Raw genomic sequence first — 21,416 nt, 5'->3', positions numbered from 1 at the left:
CATCAAACCTTCTGAGTTGCTGTTGTCAATTTGAGCTCACATTGATAATTCTTCTTCTTTTTTTTTTTCTGTACCTTAGATGAAGGTTTGCAGAACAAATAGTTTCTCATTAAACAGTTAGTGCACATATTGCCCTATGACAATGGTTAACAACCCCACGACATGTCAACACTGTCCTGAAGGGAAATATTGGGGCATCAGCTCAACTCCTCAATTCTCATTGAAGAAATCCACATATCCTGGATTCAGAAACTTGAAAAATGGCCGTATTTTAAGATGTAGATACTGCTATCTTATAATTGATATTTAACAAACACCTAATTTCTTCTTCCCCACTAAATGATGTAATGGATAGCTTAAAGGGGGGAGGAGAGACGGGAGAGGAGCTGTAACCCAATAAACTGTATTTTAAATTTCTTGAGCGCGGAGACCATGTCTTAGATATCTGGATCCCTCTATAAAGCCTAGGAGAAAACGCTTTCCTTGAGGGCCATATAATGAATTGCTGTGGATTCTATTTACCATATTTTTATACAATATAACACACTAACAACTTTCATCAGATGAAGATAAAAAAGTTTTTAGTCAATAACAGTAAATATTACAGAAACATTTAACTCCCTTACCTTCTCTACAGCCTTGAAACTATCTGATGTTACAGATCCAAAGTAGTCCTAATTTACTGTCTGCAAATTCTACATTCTTTATCAAGAAGCACAACTAAATATGTGCAATGATTAACAACAATGAAATAGTAAAAATCAGTCAAGTGTTCTTATATTATAAGTGTTACTGATAATAGTAACTGCTGTCATTTCTGCTTTAACCAAATTAACAAAAAATATTCACAAAGACTTTAAAAAGCTTTGCTACTTCATTCACAGACGGCAGAAAGTTCTTACAACGGCAATTAAAATTCAACTGTTAGACATTCCTGTTAGATAGGAATGCATACCCTGAAGACAATATAGAAATGAAATGTTACATTACAGAAACCACCCCCCGCCCCCCAATGACAACAAAAAAAAAACCCACTGAATTTTACAAAAGGTAGAATTTCATTTCCTTCAAGTTTGGGCAGATCTGTAGGTTTAATCTTGGCATGCCCTGTTTGAGTAAAATTAAAGAAAACGATCAGTGATTATATGTAACTGGTTAGAGGGGCCTAATACGCTGTGTATACACACATTTCACAGGTAATTCGTCAGGTGGGACCTCTCACTGAAAAGGAAACTAAATGCTAGTCATTGTAATGCTACAACTACGACTTTCATACTTGTTAAAAGATTTATTCTGATACCTTAGATTTAATTAAAAACTGGCATAATGTGGGCTAGAGAAGCTCAACCACTGTCACCGAGATAAACTATTAAAATACAAGTTCAGAGATTAAAACCACAATCCCTGGCTGTTACTTAAAACCATAAGCCCTTCTGCTTACTGATTTGACTGGGCCAGACTGAACAAAACAGAAAATAAAAACGTCTCATCTCCTGACAGAACCAGCCTAGGGCAAAATTCTGAAATTCATCTTTGCAGACCTCAAACCTCTCCTTTTTACACTCTTCTCCCGTCTCTGTCACGTGCGCTACAAGGACTCTCAAGCTGTCCCTGACAGCCCAGAGCAATCCATTTTGCAGGCTCAGCAAACTTTTTCTGTAAAGGGCCAGAGAGTAAATATTTCAGGCTTTGAGGGCCAGACGGTCTCTGTGACAACTTCTCAACACTGCACTACGGGACGAAAGCAGCTATAGACACCACCAACACAAACGAGCATGGCTGTGTTCCAGTCAAACTCCGTGAGCGCTGAAATTAAAGGTGCATATGCTTTTCTTGTATCGTGAAATATCACTATTCTTTTGTCCCCCAACTCCCCCCGCCCAATCATTTAAAAATGTAAAAACCATTCTTAAATTGTGAGCCATAAAAAAATAGGTGGTGGGCCAAGTCCCTGGTCCTCTCCAGACCCAGAAACTCTCCCACGCTTTCCCTTCCCCACAGTTGAAATTCATCTCTCATCAGAACAAAGAGAAAATCAGCAAGGTTATAATCTGAACAGCACTATTAACCAACTCCACCTAACCGGTGTTTACAGAATGCACCACCCAACGCCAGGAAAACACAAGTTCTTCTGAAGTGCACATGGCACATTCTCCAAGATAGGCCATACTGTGGTCCATGAAGCAAATCTTTACAAAATTAAAAGAACTGAAATCATACAAAGACTATTCTCTGACTGTAACAGAATTAAGCTAGAAATCAATAACAGAAGGATATCTAGAATATGCCCAAGTACTTGGAAATTAAACAACACTCTTAAATAACCCATGGATCAAAGAGAGACTCAAAAGGAAAAAAAAAAATCAGGAAATATTTTGAATTGAACAAAATGAAAACAACACAATCAAAATGTGCAATAGAAGCAGTGCTTAGGAGAGAAATGTGTAACATCAATTTCTTCGATAGAAAACGGGTCTCAAATCAATGATCTAAGCTTCCCTCTCAAGAAATTAGAAAAACAAAAGCATCTTAAACCAAAAGCAAGCAGTAGAAATGAAATAATAAAGAGCACAATTTAATGAAATTGAAAAATGAAGAAAAGTAGAGAAAAATCAATAAAATCAAAAACTGGTTCTTTAAAAAGATCAATAAAATTGATAAAACTCAAGACTGACTGACCAAAAAAAAAAAATTTTTTTTTTTTTTTGCAATACCAGGAATGAAAAGAGGGACACTACTATAGATTGCACAGACATTAAAGGAATAAGGGAATATCACAAATAAGTATGTCCATAAATTCAACAACTTAGATGCAATGGATCAATTCCTGGAAAGACACAAACTACCAAAGCCCACTAAAGAAGAACTAGATACCTAAATAGATCTATTAACTACTAAAGAAATTGAATTTGTAGGTTAAAACCTTCCTACTTAGATAACCCATGCCCAGATGGCTTCAAATGCAAATTCTACCAAACAATTAAGGAAAAATAATACCAATTTTACACAAATTCTTCCAAAAAATATAAGAGGCCAGAATAACACTTCCCAACACATTTATGAGGCCACCATTACCTTGATACCAAAACCTGACAACAACATTACAAGAAAAGAAAGCTACAGACCAATACGCGTCATGAACATACCCTCCCCAACAAAATATTAGCAAATTGATTCTAGTAATAGATAAAAAGGATTATGTATTACAACCACTGTGGTTTACCACGGGAATGAAAGGCTGGTTCAAAACTAGAAAAACAATGTAATTTGCCATATCAATAGGCTAAATAAAAACTATATTATCGACCAACAGATACAGAAAAAAATATGACAAAATTCAACATCCACTTGTGAAAAAGAAAGAAGAAAAAAAAAAAACAACTCTTAGCAAACTAGAGAGAAAGAAATTCAACCTGATAAAGGGTTATCAACAAAAAAACCTACAGCTAACCTGACAGCGCAGTGGTCAAGAGCTCGGATGCTAACCAAAAGGTCAGCAGTCTGGATCTACCAGCTGCTCCTTGGAAACACCATGGGGCAGTTCTGCTCTCTTCTATAGGGTCACTATGAGTCGGAACTGACTCGACGGCAAAGGGTTTGGTTTGTTTTTGTTTGTTTTTATTATCATATTTAATGGTGAAAGACTGAATGCTGTCCCCATAAGATTAGGAAAAAGGCAAGGATGTCCACTCCTACTCAACATCCAACTGGAGTTCCTACTCAATGTAATAAGGCAAGAAAATGAAAGAAATGCATACAAATTGAAGACAAATACAATTGTCTCTATTTGCAGATGATATCACTATCTACACAGAAAATTTCAAGGAATTTTTTTTAAAAAAGCTATTAGAACTAATACATAAATTCATCAAGCTTGCAGGATACATGAATAATACACAAAATGAACTATATTTCTATATAGTAGCAATGAACAATTGGAAATTTGAAAAAACTTTAAGTACCATTTACAATAGTAAATACTTGAACATAAATCTAACAAAACAGATATAGAATTTATTATGCTGAAATCTATAAAACAGAGACAAAAGAAATCAAAGATGATCTAAGTACATGTAGAAATAAATCATGTTTGTGGACTAGAAGCCTCAATGTTTGCTAAAATGACAATTATTCCCAAACTGATCTACAGATTCAATTCAACCCTAATAAAAATCCCAGTAGGATTTTAGAACGAAATTGACAAACTTATTCTAAAATTTATATGGTAAAGCAAATGATCTAGCATGGCCAATACAATTTGAAAACAGAAACAAAGATGGAGGGCTAATCAAATTTAAAAACTTCTGCTCTGCACTAAAACCATTCCCGAGGCCAGCTCTTCAGACAGGGATTAGACTGGACTGTGGGACATAAAACGATACTCGTGAAGAGTGTGCTTCTTAGCTCAGGTAGACACATGAGACTAAATGGGCAGCTCCTGTCCGGAGGTGAGATGAGAAGGTAGAGCGGGTCAGGAGCTGGTTGAGTGGACACGGGAAATCCGGGGTGGAAAGGAGGAGTGTGCTGTCACAGTATAGGGAGAACAATTAGGGTCACGTAATGATATATGTATACATTTTTGTATGAGACACTAACTTGAATTGTAAACTTTCACTTAAAGTACAACAATAAAATAATAAAAAATAAAAACTTCTGCTCTGCAAAAGACATGGTTAAGAAAATTAAAGACAAGCCACAGAGAGGGAAAAAATAAATACAAATCATATCTTACAAAAGACCTGTTACAGAATACATAAAGAACTCTCAAAACTCAGTAATGAGAAAACAAACATCCCAGTTTAAAAAAAAAAAAAAAAGTAGGCAAAAGGTTTGAACAGACAGTTCACCAAAAAAGATACACAAATGGCATATAAGCACATGAAACGACGCTCACTAAATTAGTCATTAGGGAAACTCAAGTTAAACCCACAGTAAAATACCACTACACACCTATTAGAATGGTTAACACTAAAAAAGAAGAAGAAACTGACAGTACCAAATGCTATCAAGGATGTCGATCGACTATAACCCTCATACACTACTTGTGGGAATGCAAAATGGTACAGTCACTTTGGAAAAGTTTGACAGATTCTTACAACAGTAAACACACTCCTTCATTATGAGACAACAATGCAATTCCTAGGTATTAACCCAAGACAAACAAAAACTTACATTCACACATGTAATAGTCTGACTCCATTTTTTGATGTTTGCCTGCTGACAACTTTAAGCCTCACCCCTCCCTCTTTCCACTCTGCCTCACATTTGGGCAAGCTGTAAGAAATCCTAGGTGCTCCCTCCTTTGGCAAGGCAAAAGATTCAAACCACACAAGCCCCTCCCTGTGGCAACCCTCACCCCAGCCCCAACCCCTAACCACAATAAGAACTCTAAGCCAGTCTCCTTTCCTTGCTCTCTGAAGCCATTTCAGACCAGCTTGGCACCCTGCCCTGTACTCCCAAGAAAAGTCCCATTATGTAAGTAATAAACTTTTCCAAGAAACCTTTTCAAGCCTTCTTGGTGTGTGTGTGTGTGTGGCATTGTAAGTCTCAACATCCGAACCAAATATTGGGTGTGGGTTCATTCCGCCACTTCAAGGTGGCTACAAAACAATACAAAACCTATACATAAATATTTATAGTGATTTTATTCATATTCACCAAAAACTGGAAACAAACGCCCTTCAACTGATGAATGAATGGAAAAACTCTGGCACGCCCATACAATGGAATGCTACTCAGCAATAAAGAATGAACTACTGATACACACAATACAGATGAACCTCAAGTGCATTAGGAGAAGTGAAAGAAGCCAGACTCAAAAGGTATCCACTGTATAACCCCATTTATATCACATCCTGAAAAATGGAAAACCACAGGCACAGAAAACAGAGTGGTTGCCAGGAATTAGGGGAGGGAGAAGAGTAGACTACAAAGAAATCTTATTAAGAAGTAATACTTGAGCAAAGAAATGAAGAAGGTGAAGGAATAAACTATGTACCTAGCTGGGAGAAGAACTTGGATGGGAAGGAAACGCAGATCTGGCCTGTCCTAGGGAAAGGAAGGGGCCATGCATACATATCACCCAATGCTGAAGGGCAGAATCAGGGGCAAGATGGAGCCAAACTGCCCAGGACTCCATGGGCCATGGAAAGGCCTTTAGCTTTTATCCTGATGTGAAGCCACTGATGAGCTCTGAGTAGAGGAGTGACATCACCTGATGTACATTTTAAAGGATCACTCCAGCTGATTTGTAAAGAACTGATCGTACGAGGAGAAAGAGAAGACACGAAACCAGTTAGTAGGCTATTCTTGGATACAGCAGCAGTGGCAAGGATGATCTATGTAAATACTGAAATAGCCAAGAACTAAGACAGGATCCAAAACAAATTATGGATAACACTGCAAAGAATGGGAATTCCAGAAAACTTATAATTATCCTCATGAGGAATCTGTACATAGACAAAGAGGCAGTCGTTTGAACAGAACAAGGAGATACTGTGTAGTTTAAAATCAAGAAAGGCGTGTGTCAGAGTTGTATCCTTTCACCATACTGATTCCATCTGTATGCTGAGCAAATAATCCAAGAAGTTAGACTATACGAAGAATGTGGAATCAGGATTGGAGGAAGACTCATTAACAAGCTGCAATATGCTGAAAGCAGAAGGCCTGAAGCACTTACTGATGAAGATCAAAGAATACAGCCTTCACTATGGGTTACAAATCAACATAAAGAAAACAAAAATCCTCACAAGTGGACCAATAAAACAACATCATGACAGAGAAAAGATTCAAGTTGTCAAGGATTTCATTTCACACGGATCCACAATCACCACCCTGGAAGCAGCAGTCAAGAAATCAAGACATTGATTGGGCTAATCTGCTGCAAAAGACCTCTTTAAAGTGTTAAAAAGCAAAGATGTCACATTGAGGACTAACGTGTGCCTGACCCAAGCCATGGTATGCATGTTCAATCGCCTCATATGCATGTGAAAGCTGGACAATGAATAAGGAAGACTGAAGAAGATTGATGTCTTTGAGTTATGGTGCTGGCAAAGAATACTGACTATCCCATGGACTGCCAGAAGAACGAACAAATCTGTCTTGGAAGAAGTACAGCCAGAATGTTTCTTAGAAGCAAGGATGGTGAGACTTCTCACATACTTTGAACATGTTATCGGGAGAGATCAGTCCCTGGAGAAGGGCATCATGCTTGGTAAAGCAGGGGGTCAGTGAAAAAGAGGAAGACCCTCAACGAGATGGATTGACACAGTGGCTACAACAATGGGCTCAAACATAGCAGTGACTGTGAGGATGGCGCAGGACTGGGCAGTGTTTCGTTCTATTGTACATGGGATCATTATGAGTCGGAACCAACCCGATGGCACCTAACAACAAGAAGACAGGAGAAAGGAGACCTGGTGGCACAGTAGTTAAGTGCTTGGCTGTTGATCAAAATGTCGGTGTTCAAACTCACCGGCCTCTCCATGGGAGAAAAGACCATGTGATCTGCTCCCATAAAGACGTACAGTCTAGTAACCCCATGGGGCAGTTCTACTGTGTCCTACAGGGTTGCTATGAGTTGGACACCAACTCTACAGCACCTAATAACAAGAAGACATGAGAAGACAATAAACTAGGGCTAAACTCTGCAAGGAATGACCCACAGATTTTTTTAACTACAAAAAGTGATGAAATAGGTATTACAGTCTGACGGCATGGGATTAAAAATTGAAGCGGTTTATGGAGGAAAAAGGTCTGAAAGCAGCAATGACAATCAAGAACAATGCCTACAACACCTTCAATCCAAGAGGCATACAGGGTATAGGAGAGAAAACAGGCTCCCACTTTTCAGACCTCCCAGTGTTAAAGGCATGTCTTCAGAAAACCAACTGCCATCGCGTCAATTCCAACTCATAGCGTCCCTATAGGACGGAGTAGAGCTGCCCGCATAGGGTCTCCAAGGCTGTAAATCTTGACGGAACCAGTCTGCCACATCTTTCTCCTGTGGAGTGAGCTATATTTCACTTAGATCAAGAGGATGAAACAAATGTTCTGAGAAGTTAAGAATACAGAGAGCTTTGTTGGGGGCACGTGGGAAGGATTAAGAGTTGGGGAGTTAGAACGGTTTGTACAAAGCCTGAAAGGGATGAGAGTCCAGAGAATGAGAGAAAACCGAGTCTTCCATGTAAGTTACAGTCAGCTTGTGAAGTTCTAGCAAAAACCCTGTTGAGAATTTATCTTGAATGAACTGAATCTACAGATCCATTTGGGGAGAACTGATGCCTTTATGGTGGTCTTGAGTTTTCCTATCATATAATGGTATATCTTCCTCAAGTCTTTGCTAATGTCTTTCGATAAAGTTTTAGAATGTTCTCAGTGATGATGATGATGATAGCAGCTAACACTTAAATTGTGCTTAGTACACGCCAGGCACTGTTCTAAGTACTGAAAAAAAAAGAAGTTGCCATTTGAGTCAATTCCGACTCACAGCAATGCTACAGGACAGAGTCGAACTGCCCCATAGGGTTTTCAAGGCTGTAATCTATGCGGAAGCAGACTGCCACATCTTTCTCCCATACAGCCACTGGTGGGTTCAAACCACTGACCTTTTGGTTAGCAGCCAAGTGCTTAACCACTGTGCCACCAGGGCTCCAGCACTGTATAACCTCCTCAATGTACACTGTAATGAGAACAACTTGCTTATAAGTAATCTTTCTTTTATTGTGCCATTTCTATAATCTCACATGTACAGTTTAGTGACATTTATTATGTTCATCATCTATAAACCACTCTTTTAACTTTAATATCACTTCTCTAGGCTTGCGGCCAAAGAGAGGTTGGCTTGGCCTTAAGTCTTAGTTCCAGAGTTCCTCTGACTTTGAGTGAAGGCCCTTGCCCACAGTGCAGCGATCAAGCCCTTGAGTCCAGAGACCACTACAAAAGACTGGAAGAATGAGAGAGCTGCTCACAAGTCTAACCTCATTTATTTTGATTTGCTGGCTCAAACGTTTTCCTGTCTACTTCATCCATTTAAGATAATTGAATGTGAGGGGTGGCTCACACTGACCACTTCTGCATTTTGAAGCTGAGTCAGAACACCTTACCAAAGAGTTCCATGTGGTATTCCAGCTCATGGCCAAGGTAAAAATAAAGGCAACTGTCATCACACTCTAAAAGGCTATTTTTATAGTATAACTTAATTGATGCTCTCTCAACGGAGTTGAGCTGAATCATAGTTGAGTCAAGATGTCCTATGGCATTCTTAACTAAGCTGACGACTCATGTGGGGTTTTGCTGTATGTCTCTTTTTCTTTTCTTTTGGTGTAGCCAAAGACATTTCTGCTGGCCAGAGGCTTAGTAATGTTCGGGGAAAACCTATGTGTATGTGTGTATACACAGATGGATAGGTTTACTTTTGAGTTCTGCAGTACGCTGACCTCTAAATTGTCTAACCTGTTCACTTTTCCTTATGTAGGTTAGTCAACATATTTATAGAAGCCATTAGGAGCACAGAATCATTTAGCCCTTGAAATCACAGCTATTTGGAATACTATTTTCTGTACCCTCTCTATTACAGTCTTTCTTCTATGCTCTCATTTTATAACTGATGACACAAGAAAATTAAATATCCAAGGAAATGTGGTACTCAGTGTTTGTTGTGCATTGGGTCTTAAGCTCGGTACTGAGAATACAGAGATCACTCAGAAGAATTCCGCCCTCGGGCTGTTCCCATTCTAGTGGAGACCAAAAGCTCCCTATACTTTGCGGAGAGCAAAGCCACTATGCGAAACCCAGCACCAGGATATGACTCCCCTGTATCTGAGAATGAAAAGAGCTGCAATCAACACAGCCTTGTGTAGAGGCTGCATGTAAAACTGTGCACCTTCAGTGTCAGGAGGAAGTCAAGACAGCACCAGACAGGCCAGATGAGCGACGCTTAGTGACCAGACATGCAATATCCCCAGTGTCATTATGGTAAGTCACCAAGAGAAGATCCCATTTTAGGCTAGGTTCACTGGGGCATAGGTGCAGGAGTCAAGGAGTCCGGCTCCTGGATAAAAACCCATGTGTGAGTTTTCAGGCCTGACCATAGGCGATTCCAAAGGCTTTCCCTGGGAGTGTTCGGGGGAAAGGCTGACCTTCCTAACCAGACTTGGTGCAGAGTGAATGCACCATAGTCTCTGAAGGGAGTCAAATAAGGACTCAGCCCCCAAACAGTATATGGAAGTGGCATCCGTCAGAGTCATTCACCATGCCACAGATATACAGCTCGCTGTCCAAAACAGACGGGCAATGGAGTGATTTTGCTTCTCTATCTTTTAGCATCCCAGGAAAAGTCGGGCACCCCCTGCCATCTTTCCCTGTGAGCCACAAATGAACCTTGTGCTCAGGACTAGATGTGTCAGCCTAGCTTCTAACACAGGATGAGCGTGGACTGGCTTCCTTGTCAAGAGCGTCATGACCAAAAACTCCTCTCGTAGCAGCTGGTGACCTATCAGCACACGCCTTCCCTCTCGCCCTGAGCACATGTCAACGCTCCCAGCATCTGCTTAGCCAAGTGTGTGCATTATATGGCACCTGGCCAACCCCACTTCTGTATCTGTTCCCCGCAGGGAGGAAGAGTCCCTCACGAGAAGGGTGCGTGCAGAACACCAGGCTTGCATCAGCTGCAGGGTGTGACCTGCTGGCCACAGGGGACCAGCACCCAGAGCTGAAGCTGACCTTGCTCTCCCTCCTCTATGAACATGAGTAAAGTGTTGTTCCACGCACTGTCTGTGTGTAAGACGTGCTTTTGTTGGCGACCCCGGCCCTTGGAATCTGACTTGTCACAGATTGGTGCAGAGAGCAAGGTCGATAGTTTGCCGGGAGGAAAATGCAGAACCTCCCTATATAGGAAGGAGAGAGTCCAGGAGGGGAAAATACAACGAAGTTCCCACTTAAGGTGAGCCAGCAAACTAAAGGTTCAAGGAGACTAACACTTAAGACTGGCCCCTCTTATCGTCACCTGCCTGCCAAATTTGTGCTTCCCAACCTGGCCACTCCAGGCTGTGTCCATGTCGTGAGGAACTAAAGCTTCCTACCAAAAGCCATGTGCATGAGCTTGTAAGCTGGTGGTGGGGGAAGAAGCCCCCAAAACACAAATCGTTTAAAAAAAATTTCAGTCACTCTGAAAAAGAGACCCACAAGGTGCCCTGTATTATTCTAAGGTCACAAAAGCATGAAAAGCTGAAGTAAATTCCCCCTCCGAGTTAGGAGAGCTCAGGTCCTAAACCAGTCAAATGATAAGCTACTCCAGCCATCCCTGCAAGGTGAGATCCCAAAAGCACCATTCAAATGCAATCTTCAGTGAAAAATGAACTGAAATTTCCTATGCCACATTTCTACTTGTGTCCCTCATTCTTCCAAGATTATATCTGTTTCTTCCTACATTCTGTCTCAGGTAATTAATGCATTCACATAGTCAATTACCTCAGCCAGGCTCTGGAATAGACAGAAGAGCACAGTCTGGCAAAGACAAAAATGTGAAGCAACACTCATTAGCGCTCAGTACACTCATGACATTAAAAAATATCTGATCCTCTCTACTTAAAGAAAATTTTATAATTTATAAATAATTGTTTTACCAGTTTCTGCTCAAATAATGAGCAGAAAAGGCCAGTAATATTTCTCCAAAGTACTTCCATCACACTGGCTGAGATTTAGGAGGTAGAGGGTGTGTGTGATAATTTGCAAACAGCAGAATGAGGTATAATTTTCATACAGTGAAATGCAGATCTTAAAAGTTAAAGTTCAATGAGTTGCGACCGACAAACATCCAGACGGCCCGTACCTCTATCATGCTATCTTCCAGTCAATCCCCAACCTTCTTTGACAACCACTGTTTAGATCTGTATCTATCATTGATTTGCTTTGCCTACTGTAGAACTGCCTATAAATAAAATTATAGTATGTACTTTTTTAAAAATATTTTATTGTGTTTTAGGTGAAAGTTTACACAGTAAATTAGAATTGTTCTGTGACATTGGTTACAATCCCCGTAATGTGTCAGCACACTCATCACTTTCGTCCATCCACTTTCCCTGCTCTCCACGCCTTATCTTGGCTTTTGTGCACGTGTTGACTGTCTGGTCTCGTATAGTTCATTGTTTAAAGGAGCACATTCCTCATGGGTTTTACTGCTTATTTTATAGGCCAATGTACTATTTGGCTGATAGGTGACCTCTGGGAGTGGCTTCAGTTCCAGGTTAAAAGGATATCTTAGGACGACAGTTTGGGAGGTTCCTCTAGTCTCTATCAGTCCAGTTGTTGTTGTCAGGTGTCATCGAGTTGGTTCTAACTCATCGCGACCCTACCTACAACAGAACGAAACACTGCCCGGTCCTGCGCCATCCTCACAATCGTTATGTTTGAGCCCATTGTTGCAGGCACTGTGTCAATCCATCTTGTCAAGGGTCTTCCTCTTTTTCGCTGACCCTCTACTGTATCCGTCTCCAGGGACTGGCCCCTCCTGATAACACGTCCAAAGTATATGAGATGAAGGTCTTGTCATCCTCACTTCTAAGCAGCATTCTGGCTGTACTTCTTCCAAGACAGACTTGTTCATTCTTCTAACAGTCCATGGTATATTCAATATTTTTCATCAACACCATAACTCAAAGGTGTCAATTCTTCTTCAGTCCTCCTTATTTATTATGCAGCTTTCGCAGGCACATGAGGCGATTGAAAATACCACGGCTTGGGTCAAGCACACCTTAGTCCTCAAAATGACATTTTTGCTTTTCAACACTTTATAGAGGTCTTTTGCAGCAGGTTTGCCCAATGCAATATGTCGTTTGATTTCCTGACTGCTGCTTCCATGGGTGTTTACTATGGATCCAAGTAAAATGAAATCCTTGACGACTTCAATCTTTTCTCCGTTTATCATGATGTTGCCTACTGGTCCAGTTGTGAGGATTTTTGTTTTCTTTATGTTGAGGTGTAATCCCTACTGAAGGCTGTAGTCTTTGATCTTCATCAGCAAGTGCTTCAAGTCCTCTTCACTTTCAGCAAGGAAGGCTGTGTCATCTGCAGAACACAGGTTGTTAATGAGTCTTCCACCAATCCTGATGCCCTGTTCTTCTTCATATAGTCTAGCTTCTCGAATTGCTTGGTCAGCATACAGACGGAATAAATATAGTGAAAGGATACAACCCTGACGCCCACCTTTCCTGACTTCAAACCACACAGAATCCCCTTGTTCTGTTCAAACAACTGCCTCTTGACCTATGTATAAGTTCTGTATGAGCACATTTGTTCTGGAATTCCCATTCTTCACAATGCTATCCATAATTTATTATGATCTACACAGTTGAATGTCTTTGCATAGTCAATAAAACACAGGTAAACATCTTTCTGCTATTCTCTGCTTTCAGCCAAGATCCATCTGACATCAGCAATGACAGCCCTTTTTCAACGTCCTCTTCTGAACCCAGCCTGAATTTCTGGCAGTTCCCTGTCGATGTACTGCTACAACCGTTTTTGAATGATCTTCAGCAAAATTTTACTTGTGAGTGATATTAATGATACTGTTCAATAATTTCTGCATTCTGTTGGATCACCTTTCTTTCGAATGGGCACAAATATGGATCTCTTCCAGTCAGTTGGCCAGGTAGCTGTCTTCCAAATTTCTTGGCATAGACCAGTAAGCCTGGTCTTTTCTATGAATTTGAGTTTTGTCCTACATTTTTCTCCCATTCTAACCGGGACCTTCTACTGTGTCCCTGGTCAGAACAGTTGGTAGTGGTAGCTGGGCACTATCTAGTTCTTCTGGTCTCAGGCTAGAAGAGGCTGTGGTTCATGTGGGTCATTACTCCTGTGGACTAATTTCTCCCTTGAGTCTTTGGTTTCCTTCACTCTCCTTTGCTCCAGACAGGAAGAGATCAATAGTTGTATCAGAATGTACTCTTTATGTTCAGCTTCTTTCATCCAGTATGTTTTTTGAGATTCATCCATGTCACTGTGTTTAACAGCGGTTCATTCATTTTAACTGCTGAGTAGTTTTATCTGTTCTCCCACTGAGACATATGAGTTTTTTCCAGGATTTGGCTATTATGAATAAAGCTGCTACGATCATTTTTGTACATGTCTTTTGCAGATACCTGGTTTTGTTTATCTTGGATAAATACTTAGGGTGACAGGTAGGTGTATGTTTAACCTTATAAAATCTTTCCCAAACCAAAGTAGTGGTATACCATTTACATTCCTACCAATATGGTATGAGAGTTCCAGTAATTCCACAGCCTTGCCAAAATTTGGTGCTGTCAGTCATTTTAATTTTAACCATTCTAATGGGTATGCAGTGGTATCTCACTGTAGTTTTAATCTGCATTTCCCAAATGACTAATAATGTTCGGCACTTATGTTTACTGGCCATTTATACATCTTCTTTTGCAAAGCACAGAAGTATTTTGCCCACTTTTTTAATTGGGTTGTCTTTTTATTATTGAGTTGTATGAGTACTCTACATATTCTGAAACGGGTCCTTTGTCAGATATATGTATTGCAAATATCTTCTCTCAGTCTGCACAAAAGCTGGCAGGGGTCAGGAGGCAGCCCAGATATGGAAAGTGAGGAGGTAAGAGAGGTCATTTTCGTTAACAGAGTCTTTTGATGAACAGACATTTCTAATTTTGATAAGGTCTAATGTATCAATTTTTTCTTGCAAGGTTCACGTTGTCTGTGTCTTGGACAAGAAATGTTTGCCTACACCCAAGGCCACAAAGATATTTTCCCATGTTTTCTTTTGAACACTTTAGAGTTTTAGCTTTTACATTTAGGTCTATAGTCCCTTTTGAAATTTTGTGTATGTGTGCTTTAGGTGAAAGTTTACATGGCAATTAGTTTTTCATTCAAAAATTTATACACAAATTGTTTTGTGACACTGGTTGCAATCCTTGCAGTGTGTCAGCATGCTCCCCCTTTCCCTTTTCACCCTGGGTTCTCCGTGTCCATCTGTCCAGTTTTCATCTGGAAATATTTTTGTGAATGGTATGATGCATGAGTCAGGTTCACTTAATTCCAATTAGGTATCAGGTTGTTCCACACTATTTGTTGAAAGAGTTCTCCTTTTCACATTGAATTGTTTTGGTATTAGATAAAGTTTTGGGGTTGATTTTGGTTGTGAGCTTGCAAATATTTTGCAAAAGGAAGATACCTGGAAATGCCCTCAATTTTTTCATACACAATATTCAGCATTCAGTAAGAAAGAAAGGACCAAACATCCAAACACAAGAAGACAAAAACAGACAATAGAAAGAGATCCACAGGTGATCCAGATATTGAAGTTATCAGGCACATTATTTAAAATAACTGTAATTAGTATGCTCAAAAACATAGATGACAAGATGACTTTCAACAGAATACTGGCATCTATTAAAAAAGAATCAAGTAGATGCTCTGAAAAGGATCACAATAGAGGATCACAGACAGAGCTGGAGAAAAATTTAGAACAAAATTCTAACTCACAAAAAGAGACTAGACTTACTAGCCTGACAAGAGACTGGAGAAACCCTGGGAGTATGGCCCCCAGACACCCTTTTAGCTCGGTAATGAAGTCACTCCTGAGGTTCACCCTTCAACCAAAAATTAGATAGGCCCATAAAACAAAACACGACTAAAGGGGCACAACGGCCTAGGGGCAAGGACTAGAAGGCAGGAAGAGACAGGAAAGCTGGTAATATGGAACCCAAGGTCGAAAAGGGAAGTGTTGACATGTCGTAGGGTTGTTAACCAATGTCATAAAACAATATGAGTACTATTTAATGAGAAGCTAGTTTGTTCTGTAAACCTTCATCCAAAATACAATTAAAAAAATTTAAAAAAGAATCAAGTAGAAATTCTAAAACTGAAAAATGCAATAAATAAGACTAAGAACAATAAATGGGAGGAAATGAAAAACAGCAAAGATTAGAGAACTAGAAGGCAGGACAGTAGATAATTTCCAAACAGAAACGTGGAGAGAAAAAAACAATAGAAATATAGAAAAGGCCTTATGAGTTGTATGGAAAATACAGAAAAAGGCCAAATATATGTGTAATTGGAGTCCCAGAAAGAAAGGATAAAATGGGGCAGAAGTGATATTTGAAGAAATACCAACTGACAATTTCCCTAACTAATGAAAGACATCAAGCCACAAATTCAAGTAGCACTATCCAAACCTGTTAATTACAAAGAAGCCAAATATCTCTGCTCTCAAAGACCTTCCATTCTAGAGGAAGACAAACAAGAAGAAACTACTATAAATAATTAAATTATATAATATTTTAGAATGTGGTAAGCGCTTTAAAAAAAAAGGAAAACAGCTTACAAGGTAAAGGGGCTCAGAATACGGAGGAAAGTAGGCTACACTATTAAACAGGATGTATAAAACTTGAAGAAGGTAAACAGAAAAACAATTTGACTAAACAGATTCAAGACAAAAAATAAGCTATACTGACAGAAGCTAAAAAATTCATTGTCTACATGGATATAGAAGAAAAAAGATCAAGAATGCACAATGAGTCCCATGCTATATAAACAGCAGCAATTCCATACAAATTTGTTAAGCACCTACTATTGACAGGCTCTATGCTAGATGTTAGAGAAGTATATGTGAAAATGATATACTCACTTTATTCAAGAAGCTTACACAATGGAGAAGCAATGAGGTATCTGTATAAGTATGAAAAGAATTTATGGAAAGTAGTACCCAAATATTACATTAGTTCATAAACTCTCAAGAGCTAGAACATAATTTTCCCTACAGAAATTAATAAATTACAGAGCAGTGCTGTCCAACAGAACCTTGTGCGATGACAGAAATATTCTATATCTGTGCTGTTCAACAATACTTAATGAACAATGCAGGTATACAGTGTAACAACCAATTCTTACTTTGGCTCAGCATTTTAACTGGGGGTCTGGAGAGTCTTTAGAGATGCTTTATAAAGGAAACTACAAGATGGACAAATAAATCTTCTAGAAAAAGGCCAAAAATTTAATTTTTAATGTATTTATATATTACTTTACTCCAGAAAGGATTTAACATGACATGAAAAGACTCACACCACAGCAAGAAATATCACTTGTTAAATGTCAAAAACCCAGATCTCCACATTAAACAAAAGATATAACAACAAATTTAAAACAGGTGAGAAGAAAAGGAATTATCTTCCACAGAGAAGGAATAGTTGAGGAATATCTTCATACTGATGTTTTATGACCATTAGCAATTTTTTTCTTCTTTTTTTTTTTTAATTGTGCTTCAGGTGAAAGTTTACAGCTCAAGTTAACTTCTCATACAAAAATTTATATACATTGTTTTTGAGTCATTAGCTGCAATCCCCACAATGTGACAGCAAACTCCCCCTTTCCACCCCAAGTTCCCTGTGTCCATTCGACCACTTCCTGTCCCTTCCTGCCTTCTCATCCTGCTTTTTGACAGGAGCTATGCATTTGGTCTCTTATATCTGATTGAAATAAGAAGCACATTTCTCACATGTATTTGTTTTATAGCCCTGTCTAATCTTTGTCCAGCAGCAATTTTTTAAAGAATTTTAGTGACTAAGATATTCTTCAAGAAGTAGGCTACAGAAAATGAGTTTAATCCTGAGTATGAAGAATTTAAACTGGTGTATCAGTGATCTATTGCTATGTAATAAATTACCCCAAAACTTAGCAATTTAAAACAATAACAAATGTTTATTATCTCACACAGTTCTGAGGGTCCAGAATCTGAGATGGGCTTTTTGGGGTGGTTGTAGCTTAGGTTCTCTCACGATACTGCACACATGGCTGAGGTTATAGTCATATGAAGTCTTGACTGGGACTGATGGTTCATCACATGGCTGCTGGCAGGAGGCCTCAGTTCCGCACCACATGGATCGCTCTCCATTTGGCTGCTTGAGTGTCCTCATGATATGGCAGCTGGCTTCCTCAGAGCCAGTGATCCAAGAGAGAGAACAAAAAGGAAGCTGCAATGTCTTTTATGACCTAGTCTCAGAAGTCACACACTGTCACTTCGACCATATTCTACTTTTTAGAAGTCACTAAACTCAGCCCAGACTCAAAGGGAGAGAAATTAAGCTTCTCTTCTTGAAGGAGGGTGTATCAAAACATCTGTGAACACATTTATTTAAAACCACTACAACGGGATATAAGAACTTCCTCTCACTTGGGGTTGCTAAAAATTGTAATGAGATTCTAGGATCCCTTTCCCTGGAAACCCTAAAAATTAGAATAAATTATCATCCTCCTGAAATACCTTCAACTGCTTTCTATAAAGCAGATTAAACACAATTGGGTTCTCAGTCACTTATAGTTCTGTTATTTTTTTAATAGCAAGAGCCAAATAAATGGCATCTATTACGTACAAAATTCTCTGCTATACATGAAATATCACAGATCTTAACAATGATTTTGCAAAGTGGGTATTATCATCCCCATTTTCAATAAGAGAAGCAATAAGTCCAGGGAGAGTAAGCCAGAGTTCATATCCAGGTCTATATACGTAGTTCCAAGATCACTGCTCTTTCTACTACGTGACACTTCCATTACTCCAGCTGCCACAGCCAGACGCTTGTTTTGTAGCATCAAACATCTGGGAAGGCTCACAGCACACATTATTTCATCAAAGATTATTCTTATCTTTTGTTCCACCAATTAGTTTCTTACTTTCTTCAGTCTGTTTTTGCTTTGTCTGCTGTGTTCTATTTGCTACTCTGAGGCCTCATCTTCCTTCACTTTGTGTCCCATTCAACTCCTGGCACCTTGGCCCATCCTGCCTCTAGGTCCATCTGCATTCCTGTCCACACCAGACAACAGGACTAGGCCCTCTACGAGACATTCTCAAAGAGGAGACCCCACAAAGAAAACACTGAAACCCAGTGTGTCAGGACTGGAGGAGCCCTCTCAGAGCGCTGGAATCTGGTCCAAACCTCCTGAGGCCTCCCTTAGAAGTAGCTAGTGATTTGTCCAAAGACACACAGAGAAGCAGTGGCAGAACCAGGACCAGCCTGTCCTTAAAAACCCTCCTCAAGAGTTCTCTGCATCACCACACAACTGTCTGCCTCCCAATCCCAAGATCTGATCATCAGTTCACCATTTCAGCTCTCCAAACCCTGCCTGGAAGCAAGGACACGCGTCAGAGGAACTCAAGACAAATCTGGAAAGCATCCTCATTTCCTTACTCTCCCCCAACAATCCAATTGGCCCAAGTCCTGTCCATTTAATCTATCCCATCTGTCCCCACAATGTCCTAATTCAGGCACTTTTCTTTCACTTAGGTTTCTGCAACAGCTTCTTAAAGGCCACTCTGCCTCCAGCCTCACTGTCTCTAATTTATCCAACACACCGGTAGCAAACGAAATTTAATATGCCGATCTTATTATGTCAATCCCTTGACAAACACCTCACAACAGACCAGGTCAAGAAGGGTCTTCTATTTTACCGTACAGGTTATAAAAAGGGAACTGATATTAAATGTCTACTCTGTACCAGATACCTTATCTATGTTATTGCATTTAACCCTCTCAGTAGTTCTGCAAAATTCATATACTGTTCTCTCTAGTTAGCCCCCTCACCTGTACCCTAAGCAACCAAAGTAATCTAAAGCCCCTCCTGGCCCATCGATCTATTCAACAGATCCAAATATTCCCTCTGTGCTACCACCTTTTCTTGTACAGACCTCCATTACGATTTGTTTACACAACAATTTCTCTAGGATGCTCAAAGGAATGACATATTCATCTTTGTGCCCTCAGCCCCAGCAAAGAACCTGTTTCATTAAAAAAAAAAAAAAAACCGCCAAGTCAATTCCGATTCACAGCGACCCTATAGGACAGAGTAGAACTGCCCCATAGAGTTTCCAAGGAGCACCTAGTGGATTCAAACTGCCGACCTTTTGGTTAGCAGCTGCAGCACTTAACCACGGCGCCACCAGGGTTTACGCTCCATAATAAGTGCTTGCTAAATGGCTGATAATTGGATTACTGACTAAAATGAGGGTCCACCATGGAAGAGATATACCTAGCATTGAATCAATTAACATCTCCCAGTAGTAGCATTATCAATTAATGCATTTCTCAAAAAGTCCAAGGGGCTTTTAGCACCCTTTTAGAAGCTCCACACTTCCTAGTGTGATTTGAGACACAGAAGTACTCAGTGTAGCTTAAACAGGAGAATCTCTATCAATTATTTGCACCAACCCAAGTCTAGGTGTTCCATTCTTCTACGTGCCCTCTGCTCTTGGTACATATCCCAAGGATTATGTTACAATTATCTCCTGGCTCCCCAGTACAGGGGAGAGTGAAGACTTTCATTTTCAACTCCATCATCTAGCACAATACCTGGCACATGATGGATCATCAATAAATAGGTTAAATGATAATGCTTTGGCAAACATGAACTTAGTACCTACTATGTGTTGTCTCATACTAAGGATTTAATATGCATAATCTCATTTAATCCTTACAACAACCCTACAAGGGAGGTACTGTTCAACATTACTGCCATTGTAACTATCCCACGAGTAAGGTATTATTCGCTATTATTCCTAACATAAAAATCCCACAAGGGCGACACTGTTCAGCATTGCTCCCGTTGAACAGATAAGGAAATTGGGGCCCAAGAAGAATAGAATAAATCAAACAAGCAATGACAGAGGACCTCACACACTTTATATTTTCACATGTTTTATTTCATTTATTCCTCTGTACAAAGCAACAACGAAGTTTTGTATTATACCCTCATTTGGAGACAAGAAATTGAAGGTTTTGGAGAAACTGTCCAGTAACACACAGCTTGTGAGGGGATACAGCCAGGAACCGAGACTGAGTCTGTCAGACTCCCGGCATCTTCTCTTTTACCTCCCATCTTGCCTCTCAGTGAGAAATCAGGATTGACCGGCCTCTCCAGCGCAGTGTTTTTCCAAGCTCCCCAAAACACTGCCTCCATTGGGGATGGCAAAGCCTGGGCTCTGTAGTGACGCAGAATGGAGTTCCAAGGCCATTTCCACTGCTTGGTGACTGGCATTCCTGCAACCTCGTCTGCAATGTCGCTCCCGGGTAGAGCAGATGCTTTACGATACAGGGCCTAGGGCAGTGCCTTGCACACACAGGGGCACCGCAAACGTGCCGACTCCATAAAATGGGCATAACCGGTTCGATAACGGTCTCTCCCTTCCTCCACCCCGCTTCCCACCTGTCCGGGGGGTGGAACTCTGTCCTCCTCCTGCAACATCATGGGGGCCAACGCAGGATGACGTGGTGCTAGGAATCAAGCGGCCTGGGTGCCACTCGAGGCCCGACCCTCAGATGCCTCGTCTTCCCCGCCCGTACCGAGACGAGGGGGCGGCCGATACCGCCGAGGTCCGGCGCCGGCTGCGGGGTCGGCGGCCCGCA

At 40.3% G+C, this 21,416-nt stretch overlaps 1 protein-coding gene across 1 annotated transcript in view; it reads right to left on the bottom strand.

Moving 5' to 3' along the window:
- Positions 1-21,416, bottom strand: part of ATXN10 (ataxin 10) — a 207,959-nt gene that overhangs the window by 186,131 nt on the left and 412 nt on the right. The window lies entirely within an intron of this gene.

The sequence above is a fragment of the Trichechus manatus genome, unplaced genomic scaffold (genome assembly GCF_000243295.1).
Source record: "Trichechus manatus latirostris isolate Lorelei unplaced genomic scaffold, TriManLat1.0 scaffold00069, whole genome shotgun sequence".
In the NCBI taxonomy this organism is placed as follows: domain Eukaryota; kingdom Metazoa; phylum Chordata; class Mammalia; order Sirenia; family Trichechidae; genus Trichechus; species Trichechus manatus.
Note: the sequence above shows the minus strand (reverse complement) of the source record. Positions and strands in the feature narration are given on the sequence as shown.